The following is a 14,397-nucleotide window of genomic DNA, read 5'->3' on the forward strand; positions in this document are numbered from 1 at the left end:
GTAACGTGTAACATGTAATACTGCTCTATTAAGGCTAAAAAGCTGTTCTCGGCAGTTTAAAAACACTTTTAAATAAATAAATAAATAAATAAAGTAAGCAGAGAGCGAGAAGAATTAAAGTGGGCAGAGTGAAAGCAATAAAGTTGGCAGATGGAGAGATGAATAAAGAGGGCAGAGAGGGGGAATAAGGTGGGCAGAGAGAGGGAGCTAGGAATTAAGTAAGCAGAGAGAGAGAGAGAGAGAGAGAGAGAGAGAGAGAGAGAGAGAGAGAAAGAAGTACTAAGATCAGAGGAAGAGACAGAGATGAAGAAAAGGGCAGAGGGAGAAATATATAAAGCAAAACATAGAGAGAGATAATGAAATGAAAAGGGATATAAAGAAAGACACGGAGAGGAGAGAGAAAAAGATAAGTTCGAGGACTTTAGGAAAAGAAATGAATAAAAGAGTAGAGGGAGAAATAGATAAAGGAATACAGAGAGATAAAGAAATCGAAAGCACGATAAAGAAAGGAGAGAGTTAAAGAGAAATACGAAGACCAGAGGGAGAGAGAGATCAATGAAAACAGAAATTTAAAAAAAGACATAGAGGAACAGATATGAAGAGCAAGGAAGAGAAAGAAAATATGGAGAAAGAGAGAGAAGGAAATGAAGAAGAACAGCAAGTATACCTGACGTATCTACAGGGTGCCTGAAAAAGTCACTTAACACCCCCGGTACAAGGCCACTGCAGCGCGAAAAATGGAAATGGTGATGACCAATAGTTATCAGGCCAAGGGGAACGCCACCCGCGCGGTCGGCGGCCATCTTGATGTCCGCCATCTTCAATTCAACTCCAGAATTTTAAATGGGAAGGGGGTGATATGATATATCAATTAGGCTAGAATTTCACGAGAAATGCAATGGTGAAGGTTTTTTCGATGTATCTTTAACAAGTAAAAAGTTATGACTGAATTATTGTACCAATTTGCTCCTTTTCGAGGTGTTAGAAAAATGCCTTAAAATTTGTTTAGCGCATCGGTATGCATCGAGATCAAAGTGATGTCTAGGGAGAGAAGTTCGCATGCCATTGCACAAGATTTTAATCGGATTCATCCACGAAGAGCTGCGCATTATGAATGGTTGTCGCGAACAATTACCAGTGTGGCGCTTTCATTAAATAAAAAGTCCTTCACAGTGACAAGGCTAATGTTTATGTTCATAAGGAAGTTCATAAACAGAATATTCGATGCTTTTTATCTGATAACTCATTTTCGACAGATCAAAACTGAATGGTTAGTGCTGGTAAGTTAATGGTGTGGCGTGCTGTGTGGAACACGATTGGTTAGTCAATTTTCCATCAACTGAACCTTAAATGCTTAGGGCTACTTGGATTTGTTAAATAAACAGGTTTTTCATCCTTGCTTATGGAAGAAGGCACTTTTTACAAAGTTTTTTTTTCAATAGGGAGGAACACCAGAACACTATGGGAACGTTGTGAAACAGTTTCTGTCCAAAGTTAGTTATCAGATGACAAGGGTCGCATATTGTGTTTATGAACTTCCTTATGAACATAAACATTAGCCTTATCACTGTGAAGGACTTTTAATTCAATGGAAGCGTCACACTGTAAATTGTTCGCGACAACCATTCATAATGCGCAGCTCTTCGTGGATGTATCCGATTAAAATCGTGTGGAATGGCATGCGAACTTCTCTCCCTAGACATCACTTTGATCTCGATGCATTACCAATGCCCTAAAGAAATTTTAAGGCATTTTTCTAACACCTCGAAAAGGATCAAATTGGTACAATAATTCAGTCATAACTTTTAACTGGTTAAAGATACGTCGAAAAAACCTTCACCATTGCATTTCTCGTGTAATTCTAACCTGATTTGATATATCATATCACCCTCTTCCCATTTAAAATTCTGAAATTGAATTGAAGATGGCGGACATCAAGATGGCCGCCGACCGCGCGGGTGGCTTCAATGTGGTTCCCCTTGGCCTGATAACGATTGGTCATCACCATTTCCACGTTGCGCGCTGCAGTGGCCTTGTACCGGGGGTGTTAAGTGACTTTTTGGGCCACCCTGTACAATTAATATGGTAGCAATCTGCTGGGTATTTTGGGATAAAACTGTGATTTATGTCTCAGACAGTAAGTCTTGTACATTCGTGTTCTACAGCTCTGTCCACGGAACAGGTTTCGTAGTGAAGTTCACCGTAACAGTTACATTTGGAAAGAGCACTACAGGGCTAGAGAACCTGGAAGAGAGGTGGGACAAGAGGAGGGTGAGAGAGAAACTGTCAATGGAGACTGGTGACCATGCGAGAGATCCGTGTTCCATACCGGTGGGCATGATCTCGGTTGGGAGGTGAAATTCTCGGGTTCGAATCCTGTCCAGGGCAGTAGCGCACTTTGCGAATGCCCCTTCATGAATTTCATGTAATCATCATTCAAACTTATCGTCGCGATTGGCCAAAGGTGGCAGAAAAACAACACTGAATAACGAAGAGAATTCTCTTTCTCTGCGTCTCTATCACTTCTCTGTATCCTTTTCTTCTTATACTTTCAATCTCTCTCTTTCTTCTTTGTTTCTTGCACTCTAACCTTTCGTTCTCCCTTGTTTTCTTCTTACCTTCTCTTCTTTCTAACTTCTTATTTTATCCTCTCACTTTCTCTATCCCTCTCGTCTTTAAACCTCTTTATTTCTTTCCCTCACTCCGTCTTTTTCGTGTTTATCTCTCTTCATCTCTCTCTTGGAACATATGCTTCTCTCGTTTTCTTACTCTGCTTTTCCCCTCCGTTCTTATCTGTTTCCTTATTTCTTTCTTTTCCTGTATCCCTAACTCTATTTCTCTCTTCTTTTATTCTCTCATTGTTTCTTCTACTATATTTTCTTTAGTTCTTCTATTTTCCCCTTCCTTTCTTCTTCTGTTTACCTAACTATGTTTAATTTTCCACCTCCATTAATTCATTTTGTCTATCTTTGTCTCTCCCTCTCTTTACAGTTTTACTGTTTATTTCTCTATCTCTTGCACCTTTCTCCCTCTTTCAATTACTTCTCTCGCTTTATTCCTACACATGTGCGTGATCTTTACTATTCTACCAAGACGAGAAAAACCCTCCGATCCTGTCGTCGAAATTTAAACCCTAAAGGAGCTTGGGCAATGCAATCAGCTGCTTGCAGTGTAATCTCACACGTACGTTGCGAAAATATGGGGCGTTCTTGAGCACATCGCTTTTACCTTTATTCGAGGCCAAGTGTTCGTATCACCATGAAGGTGAAAACCGCCCACAACTAAAACAGAGCCGTAATGTTTAACGTTGCTGAAGTTTTTTGACATTGAAGCAAAGTTAAAAGAATTTTACATGCGGCAACACGAGCCACTATGGTACAAGGGAATCAACGGAGAAAACAAATGACCGTCCACCTATGTTCTCATGTCATCCATTTCGGTGGGCACGAGGGTGGGCTAGAGCCCCCCCTCTCAGCCGCACGCTGCCTACGCCCCTGAACCGATCCCTTTCCTCAATCGTGCAATTTCCTCTCCACGAGCCGAACTTTTTTTCCCCTTTTGACCGGAAACGAAGCACACAGATGTCGACCACATCTGATATGCTAATGGGAACTCCTTCCTAATTTCCACAGTCTCCTCCCTCCCTCTTATGCAAATGCCTCTCAGCTCCTGCTCGAGTTGCTTCGTGGGTTGTTTTCATTTTTACGTATTCCACGCCAAGTTCAAATTTTGCACGCAAGCGAGCTCGGACACGCGTTTACACGCAATTGTGCGTAAATTGGACGTCCGAACGCTGCTCCGTTTTCGGGATGCAGTTTTTTCGTTCGCTGCAATGTATGCGTGGAGAAGTATGCACTCCTTCTTGTGCGTGATCATGGCCAATATGGTTGTGTAAATTTGTCTTTAATTAGTTGCATTTTGAGACTTCCTGTTGTAATTCGTGTTCGTATGGAAACGCATGCTTTCTTGTAATACTGTTCCATGATTCCCTTGGGTAACCCGTGTGAGTAAGGCGTAAAAGCATTACCAAGCAAGAGGTTTGAGATTAGAGGTTTGGTCTGACGTGGATCTATCCCTTTCTTCTCTCCCCGTTTCTCACCTTTCTTCGCTTTCTTCCACTCTACTTTTCTTTCGTTTTCTCTGTTTCTCTCTTATTCGTCTGTTTCCCTGTCTGTTTCCTCTCTTTTTCGTCTCTTTCCGTCTTTGTTTCTCTGTTCTTTGTCTCTTTCCCTATCTCTCTTTCTCGTCTGTTCCTATATCTCTGTTTCCTCTCTTTCATGTTTGTTTTCCTATCTCTATTTCCATCTTCTTCGTCTGTTTCCCTATCTCTGTTTCCTCTTTTTTGGTCTTTCCCCTCTCTTTTCGTCTCTTTCCCTCTCTGTTTCTCTCTTCTTCCTCTGTTTCCCTATCTCTCTTATTCGTCTGTTTCCCTCTCTCTGTTTCCTCTCTTTCTTGTCTGTTTCTCTCTTCTTCCTCTGTTTCCCTATCTCTCTTATTCGTCTATTTCCCTGTCTCTGTTTCCTCTCATTTTCGTCTGTTTCCCTATCTCTGTTTCCTCTCTTTTTGGTATTTCCCCTCTCTTTTCGTATCTTTCCCTCTCGGTTTCTCTCTTCTTCCTCTGTTTCCCTATCTCTCTTATTCGTCTATTTCCCTGTCTCTGTTTCCTCTCTTATTCGTCTGTTTCCCTATCTCTGTTTCCTCTCTTTTTTGGTATTTCCCCTCTCTTTTCGTCTCTTTCTCATCTGTTTCTCTCTTCTTCCTCTGTTTCCCTATCTCTCTTATTCGTCTATTTTCCTGTTTCTGTTTCCTATCTTTCTCGTCTGTTTCTCTCTTCTTCCTCTGTTTCCCTATCTCTCTTATTCGTCTATTTCCCTGTCTCTGTTTCCTCTCTTATTCGTCTGTTTCCCTATCTCTGTTTCCTCTCTTTTTTGGTCTTTTCCCCTCTCTTTTCGTCTCTTTCTCATCTGTTTCTCTCTTCTTCCTCTGTTTCCCTATCTCTCTTATTCGTCTATTTTCCTGTTTCTGTTTCCTATCTTTCTCGTCTGTTTCTCTCTTCTTCCTCTGTTTCCCTATCTCTCTTATTCGTCTATTTTCCTGTGTCAGTTTTCTATCTTTTTCGTCTGTTTTCCTATCTCTCGGGCCTCCCCGATGGCGCAGTGGTAGCGTCGTTGTCTTGTAATCAAGGGGTCCCGGTATCGATTACCCGGTGGACGCACATAGTGTTTCAGATCCAACTTTAAACTGTAGGTTCAGTCCCGATTAGGCTCACTGTGCATAAAATGGACTTAGAGCACCAACTCAATCAATCAATCCCTGTCTCTCATACTCTCCCCATGAGACCGAAATGCTCCATACCTTGAAATAACTTTAACAGTATTTCATAAATTAAAGCAGTTTTTTTGGCTTAGTGGTCTTACAAATTTAGGAGGAATCTTTAGTTATGAATTGTATGTTGTGTCACGAATCACATAAAAATCTTATTTTTGTAATATCAACTCTTTGAACCATTTTTTCCTTACATTAAGTTCAAGAATATGGAAACCTGAAATTCCTGAATTTTACAGTCAATGTTTTGATCTAATTCTATGATATGGTTATTCTGCTGCTGAAACTTACTTATGTTGTTGACTATCATTTTTTTCTCACTTGGAATTGAAATGGAATTTTACACTAGCACTGCCCAGTTCGATCCTTTTCACCTGCTCCCAGCGATGCCCATGTGTGGAAGTTTTGTGTAATGCTTATGACGTTTTCTTAATTTTTTTGTTTATAATAATAATATGCATTTATCTACTTCCCACATTTAGAGTAGATAATGTTGAAAATATGTATTTCGTTTTTATACTTGGATCCAAATGTGGAAGGCTTCACCCCTTACTCCCCTCTATTCATGTGCGCACCGAAGGGGGTTATGGGAGTCAGAACCCCCCCCCCCTCCTGGACCATCATGTTTACAGAAAATTACTTTTTTCCACAATTTTATAATGGATCATCCTTGTATCAATTTCAAATTACAGAAATCAATCACTGCTTGGAACGACACAATCATTGCACCAGGCCCGTAGCTAGAATTGATCTCATGGGGGGCTCACGGGTTATCAGGAGGGGGCTTTGTAGACCAAATCCGTTTTCGAAAGTTTAATAGTATTAAATGAAGGTAAATTACGTGTGTGGGAGGGGGGATCATCAAGTTAATGTAAAACATAAAATTTAGAAATATCATGCAAATACTACAGTTTCTTCTATATCTTCTAAAACATCTCTTGAAGTATTATTTGACTTCTACTGACATCATCCGGTACTAGAAACACCATACTACTTTTGATGATACAGATATTTATATCATACAAGAAAAAATACACAATATTCAATCATAGTGCCTACAGTACATTCCACCCCTGCCCGAAGCAATAAAACTCCCCTTCGTTTCCAAACTTTGAACTTTGACGCAGATGTGGTACAGATAAAGAAGTTCCCTTAAAAAATAACTTTGTAAAGTTTAGATAATCTTCTACCTAGACTTCGGCTCATAAACAAGATGAATGAATGTAATAGCAGCTGTCTGCATTTTCACTTTTCCCAGCACACAAATTATACAACAAATAGTTTTACCTAATGTCAAGGGGCCTGACGGCAGTATCAGAGGTGGCTGGTCCCCCCTGACCCCTACCTGGCTACGGGCCTGCGTTGCACCCTTTTGTATGGATTTCAATTCATCTAGCTTATTTTCTTTTTACATTTCATATTTTTCATTTGGTTGACCCCCTCCTCTTAGAAAATCCCTGGATGCGCCCATGCTCCCCTTGAAGGTAGTATAAGAAAAATACAAGGTGAAATGCAACTAAACTATATATTTGAAGAAAATATACACTTTTTACGAGGCAGGCCGCCTGTTAGGAACATGGTTTGTGCACGCACGTTAACCGAGGATAAGCGAGCATGAAAAGTTGGCGTGTTCCGCATGGGGGATTGTAGCGTTGCCAGAGCCTCTAGCGTGGAACTTAGCTAACTATGTCTCGTCAGACAAGCAATTGGAAACACCTTCAGCAACTTGGAGACAGGGTGCGAAATCGTTGAAAACTTTTATGGGGAGAAAGTTCTTAATCTACAATCCCCACCTCCTCCACATATGTGTATTATTAAATGTCAAAATAAATTACTCAATTAGAAATATATTATTATTACTATTATTATAAATTACATAAAGGAAATTAATTTGTTACTTTTATACATATCAGATATTGCAAAGCAGCTAACTAATTCGTTTAGTAACTGGTTCAAGATGTTAATAAATTATGAAATAGTTCAAGTGGTTTTTACTATGTGTAAGTTTTTGTTTTGTTTGTGCTTTATGTTAATATAAATCAATTAGATTTCATAGTTATTATTGTTTTGCATTCTTGTTTTACTTTCATTGTGCGTATTGATGTAGATTTGTTAATGATCTCTCGAGAGAGAAAGCATTCAATACTCACAAATACACTAATTTGTGTGTGTTTTCGATATTATTCTTGCCTCCCCGATGGTGCAGTGGTAGCGTCGTCGCCTTGTAATCAAGGGGTCCCGGGTTCGATACCCGGTGGAGGCACAAGTGGTTCGGATCCCACTTTAAACTGTAGGTCCAGTCCCGATTAGCCTTACTGTGCATAAAGTGGACTTAAAACAACTAATCAGTCGATATTACTCTTAGTAAAGTATATTTCAAATTAAAAGTAATTGCTTATCTTTTGTTTGTTATAACAAGAACTCTCCCCCACCCCGAAATTTTTTGGTGGGGGATTCTTGAGGCCAAGATCGTTGATGGGGGATCCCCCCGTCCCCCTGGATTTCGCACCTTGCTTGAAGATATGCTGTCAGCAGCGACTGTTATGGCGTCGCTTGTCTGCCGTGCAACTACCCTTGCACCACTACACCTAATCTACCTAACCTATTCACATGTTTATTTCTGCTTTTAGTTGCGTTCGGTTTGGTGCTGTTAGGTAGTATATTTCTGAACGTTGCTACAGCTGTTGCTAGCCGCATTTAACAGTCAATGGTGTCATTTTATAACCTTCATTGTCGCTGGTAACGGCGGCTATGGAAAAAGCCTGCTGCAAGATAGTAATTTCCGAAGTCGCTTGGCCGACATCCGTGGCGGAGTGGTTATCACAGCGCGCTACAATGACAGAGGTCAGGGGTTCGAATTCCGGCCTGGGCATGGGTGATCTTTATGAGTGTCCCTTCCCATCAAATTTTCACTCATCCTCATCCTCGCGATGGTCTCCTGTGCTCAGAAAATGGAAATAGTAGCAGAAGTGGAGCAAACAGTAGTAGGCTTATAGAATTTCCACTGGTGTATGCTGGACTCGGAACCTGGGCATCTCGCAATACCGTAGTGTTCGAATGGACAAGAATTGTACTTCAGGAGGGGATAACTAGTTCAAGGTTTATATATATATATATATATACACACACACACACACGTATATATATACGTATATATATAAAACAACGCAAAGCGATTCGCTTTTCAACCTTGAAATTCCCCGTTTCCCATGCATTTACTCAACTGATGAAAAATCCATTATCTTAGTATTTTATCTGGCAACAACCTATGTTAGATGCACACACTTAGAAGGGGTGTGGTTAGTTGAGGGTGAGATGCAATTTTTAGATGTTTTTTTTTCCCTTTCCTGTAATTTTTTGCCTCCAAAATTACACGTTCCTGTCAACAATACTGTTTCAAAGAACGACGAAGACTATCCCGTGGCATAGTTAGATTGATGAAGGGTTTCACTTTGCAACTTCTTGATGAAGCTCGGACAGGTTGCCAACTCCTAAGGAATCAGGTTTCCAACTCTGGTCAACTTCAATAAAATATAATTTTTTGTACAGTTTCTAATCAAATTTTCTTCTGAATTTAATATCTTGGCTTCAGGCTTTGCTGATAGCGTAGTTAGCCTAGAATATATGCTCCTGAGAATCCCGGGTTGTGTGCAGTAGTTGGTTAGCGCTTGTAGTACTCGTAGAAGAGTAGGAAAACTTACTCTCTCGAAACGTCTATAGGGTTTCAGTACGCATAGATCAGTGGCGTATGCTGAGTCTAATACCTGGGGTAGCTCACTATGACACCTGATCCTAGTAGGCTATGGAGTAAAGGAGAAGACTGGGCTCATTCTTGACATCTTCAAGGAAGCCATGTTGCCATATCAACGGTAGTCAGGTAGGCAACTCCTGGGAATTCAGGTTGCCAACTCCTGAGAATTCAGGTAGCGAACTCCTGAGAATTCAGGTTGCCACTCCTGAGCATTCAGGTTGTCAACTCCTGAGAATTCAGGTACCCAACTCCTGAGAATTCAGATTGCCAACTTCAGAATCGCCATTATCTTCATCTTTAAATCAGGTTAATTCACAGTTTCTAATCGATGTTTCTTCACTATTTTATTTTCTAGGCTTCAGGCTTCACAGATAGCCTTGCTAGCCTCGAATATACGCTCCTGGTATAGATAAAAGCACTAGACAATGAATAATGTCGAATTAACATTGTACGCTATTTTTATGTACCACTATAACCAAAATAGTTATATTTTTTTCTACAATGACCCGTTGGACCTCCACCTCCTCTCGTGTCGCCTCTGCTCTGGGGTAAGCCTGGAAAGTTGGTAAACCTGATGAAGTGATTCAATGGATCCTCGTGTAACCCCGAGAGAGTATCTCCAATACACAGGCTTCCACTGGGCGCCGATGGACAGATAACACATGGATGTTGAAGGTGGGATTTGATGTTTCAATCGCTCCGTCCGCCAGAGGGCAGAGGAGTCGATGTCTCCAAGTAATGGGAATCGGTCCCTCCGTCTCAAGATTAGTATTCGTGCAGCTTCTTGTGATTGGATCCATCAGGACCTGAGATAAGAGTCTCCCCTCCCCCACTCCACCTGCAATTAGCAGCGAGATGGGTGACGGAGGACCCGTTTACTGTAACCTTCTAACGACTGTGATCCAGTGTTGCCAGCTCTGATGGCTGAAAGTGCCTTGATCCATGGCGCTAGTGATACAGTACTGCTCTGAATGTTAGTGACAATTATTAGCATGCAATGCTAGTTGTAAATTGACACAGGATGCCTCCCGGTTGGCGTAGTTGTATCCTCGTCGACTTGTAATCAAGAGACGCCGGGTTCGATACCCGGCGGAGGCACATAGTGGTTCATTTCCTGCTTTAACCTGTAGATCCAGTCTCGAGTAGTCTTTCTAGGCATAAAGTGGACTTTATCTCAAACGAACATTGACATAGGAGGAAAGTACAAAGGGACATATCTGCTTACAACAAACAAGGCATATGTTAACATTATTGGAGAGGCCATCATCGTGTATAATAATAAATAACATGCTCATACGACACTTACTGCCCTCGCCGATTACGCAGTGGTAACGTCGTCGCCTTGTAAGCAAGGTGTCTTGAGTTCGATACCCGGTGGGGGCACATAGTTCGGATCCCACTTGAAACTGTATGTTCAGTCCAGATAACCTTTCTGTGCATAAAACGGACTTAAAAACTGACTCAAACAAATTACACTTAATAGATTTTTCTTGATAATTTTGGGAGTTTCTTCCATTTTGACACCTCCATTACACATACTTGCCAACCAGAAAAGAGCGTAAAATATAGTGTTCAATACAAATTATTACATTACCAGAGTACCATAACTAGAAACGAACCAATTTACGTCAAGTTTAGTGCTCTTTGTGTACAAACTTATGATATTAAACCCTTTAGAGCTACTCTGTCATTGCGCATTAATATATTATTTCAGATTATATAATAATGTCATTTTCGGAAACTTGCGACTTTGTGTATTACCAAAAAGGTATTGCGAAACACATTTGTATTACCAGTTTAAGCTAGAAACTGTTCACTTCGATGAAAATGGCGTTTGAATAGCACACTCAATCGAGTTCCAATGTAAAGCTTGGGGCAATGAACGAAAATCTTTTCGAACACAGCTATGCTGGCGCCGTCACCGGAAAAGTTTGGCAGCAAACATCCTATAGCGTAAGAAATTTAAAGGGGACAGCAATAGTAGAAACGATAGTGATCTGTGTGAAAAAGCATTGTTCAAATTGTCCACCATCGTGTTTGGAAAATTAAAGTGTTACTAGAGGGCAGAAGAAATATGGCCAACCATAAATTGTTGACGGAACACCGTTCTATGTACAGTGCATAAGTATTGCACAGCAAGTTGTCCATCGCCATGTACAATTCTCTTTGTTTTACTCAATGAGGACTTGAAGAACTGAAACAAAATGCCAAACATGCAGTTTACAGCCTCTGCACAAAGATATGTAAAAATGTGTTCATTAAAAACACGCAAGATATAAATTGATGAAAATAGTCATGGACAATTTGCCGAGCAGTACCTGTACTTCCCACTGTACTATAATTCGTGTAGGGTATTTGTAGATGCAAATCAACAAAGATTTTTACTTTAATTATATTTCTATTTTTAACACTTGAATAATTGTAAGACTTGTTCAGAAACAACAACATGTGAGAAATGTAGAATAGCCTGTGGTAATGAAACTCACAGATTATATAATTGTCATCACTCAAATGAGCGATTGGACTGTTTACATTTCTCACCATTAGTTATGGTAAGGCCTTGTCGAGATTTTAGTAGTTATTGTGAATTAGTTTATTGGAAGATCCGTTTGAAATATGTATTTGTATGGTAGGTACTGTCGGTGGCTGATGCAATGGTTGCAATATCGTACATCATCGCTTTGGCTTATGGAACGTGAGGTTAGGGAATTGACTTCCTTGAAATGGAAAATTTGCGTTTGTAATATCTGCATTAACGTAGAGTTTATTGAATGCTTTATTATAAGGTAAGTATATTGTGGAAGATGCCTTTCATTGTTTAATAGACATTGCATGCACAGACAGACAAACATCAAGAAGAAAGCTTTGGGTGGGGTTTCTGTTTGTAACAACAGGTTGTAGGGGTTTTTGGAAACCTTATCGAAACTTCCCTTAATATTGTCAGTGTTTTCAGGTTTTAAGCAGAAAATGTCATGGGAATATTATGCAAAACAGCACATGCTCTACCCAAGCCCACAGATTATTATTTATTAACAGTTCCTTTTCTTAAACAAAAGAACCGCGGTGTAAAGTGTGACCTTCTGGTAAGGTGCCCAGAAGTTAACTTCACTTCCACGTAGTACATCTTTGCAGGCTAACAAGGCTCTGGCGTCTTGACCCACGGCCAGGTTAATCCTCTGTGGGGTCGTGTTGTCCTGTGTTTGTCCTTCTGTGTGCTGAGTGGTCCTTGACAGCCCCAGCTTTTGAGGTAATGATATTTTTATCCTCAGAGATTTAGTTTTTTTAAGTAATGAATGAGTGAATTAGTTTTAAAAATTGAGTTAGGAAGTTTTTAATATACACCTTTTATTTCCTTCTTCGGGGGCCAGTTCTCAATTGTGTTATTCCGTATTGCGTGACTGGAAAATCGAGATTGGTCCTACAGTTTACAGTGGAATCCACACAACTGTGCAATGTATGCCGACTTCCGTGGTTAGCACAGCGCGATACGACGCCAGGGGTCCCGCGTTCGAATCCTGGCATGGCGCTCTTTGTGAGTGTGCTTTCATCAATTTCATCACTCATCTTCATCTTCGCGATTAGTCAAAAGTGGGAGAAACGCGAAGTAAAATAAACCAAATCAAAGATAGTCTATGTCCTGATGTGCCCAGACTATGAAAATCAAATCAAGTACAAACAGAATCTCGCTCTTGAAATCTAGGGACACGATGTCACGATTGGCAACACTGTAAGTTGAAAAAAAGGCGTCCCTTGACTGGCAGCTGTCTTGGATTCCCTTTGAACTCGCCGCCTGTCGTCGCTTATAAGCTTCGTCCTCTGGGAGGATGGGACCGCTAAAGAGACAGCTACAGATGAAGACGATAACGCAATGGAACCGGCGAGAGAAAGACAAGAGAAGGTCGGGGAGGGGGAACTCTAAGAGCAGGGAGGGGCTGATTTTTCACTTTTCGTTCCACTCAGCGTGTAACACAATAAGAAAAAACCTTTTTTTCCTTTTTTTATTGGCAAAATGCACAGGGCTTACAGGTTTTTGGTCAGGCATTCTTTAAGGAAAGAGAGAGAGAGAGTTAATTTGTGACGAAGTTACTAATTTGAACGCTTGTTCGCCCAAGTTAATCATTCGTAAGCAACATAATTTTAAGATTCTCGGTGTCGAGTAAGTATGTACAACCTGAGGAAATACACAAGACTAACTTACCTAACCTATTCTTTTGTAGGATGAATTTAAAATATTTTATTTTATCTGGGCATTAATTGAATAACATAACCAGAAATCTGGCACACCTGGCACTGTGACAGAAAAGTGCCGCTAAAAAACAAAATCAAATCACATCTACTGTATCTTTGGTTCGGAATGGATTTTGAAATGTAGCCTTTGAGAGAAAATGCAGTTTGAATCCTTCGGAAATAATTTTAAAAAGCTTGCAATATATATATTTCGTTTCTTTATAAGTACTCGGAAGAAATAGTGTAATCAGTAATAAAAATAAGAATAATTTTTTACACTAAACTATCACTCAAAAAATATGTACAAGTAAGTTGCCACCCTAACTTGTGTAACGCAACACCTAATCCAGTGTTAAGGGCTTCTATGCTTGTATATAGTCTGACAGCAAATGGTGTAACGAGACGCCAAAGTATGGTGCAAAACAACACTATTCCGCATTAACACCGTAAGGAGTGTCCTGTTGCAACCATTTTGGTAACAACTCAGTTGTATGGAGGGAGTGATGTTTGCCGTAGGACACTGCATATTTATTATTACATTAAACATTTCAAGCACGAGTGGACTAAAACATTGTGCACTCCGCTAAAGTCCATCTGCACTTGAAAGTACACTAAGGGCATGCGTGTATTTATAGTTTAGCGGCCTCTAAACCGGTGCGAAAACGCAGCCCCTCCTGGACTACTTTCTCAGGCTTCTCTTTAACAATCCACATCCACGTCAATGTGGATCGCTAATGTGTTTGTTCGGCGGACTAATATGTAGCATTGGGATTAACAGCGACTGGGAGAATATAGAGTGAAAGAAAAGTGGCAATAGTTAAGCGTCCTGAATTAAAGGTCCCGGGTTCGAATCCCGGCGTGGAGTGTCCATTGTGAATGTCCGTTCATCAATTTAACCGTATCATCACTCATCCACATCTTCGTAATAAGCCAAAAGTGGCAGTAAAGCAAAGTAAAATTAACCAAATCAATTATTATTGTTGTTAATAGGTGCATATTGATACATACAATGAGATTGATTACAAGGAAATATATTATTGATGCACCATACTTGTTCCATAACTAATTCTGTAATATGCTTAAGTTATGAAGAA

This window comes from Lepisma saccharinum, chromosome 13 (genome assembly GCF_977018435.1).
Source record: "Lepisma saccharinum chromosome 13, izLepSacc3.1, whole genome shotgun sequence".
NCBI lineage: Eukaryota > Metazoa > Arthropoda > Insecta > Zygentoma > Lepismatidae > Lepisma > Lepisma saccharinum.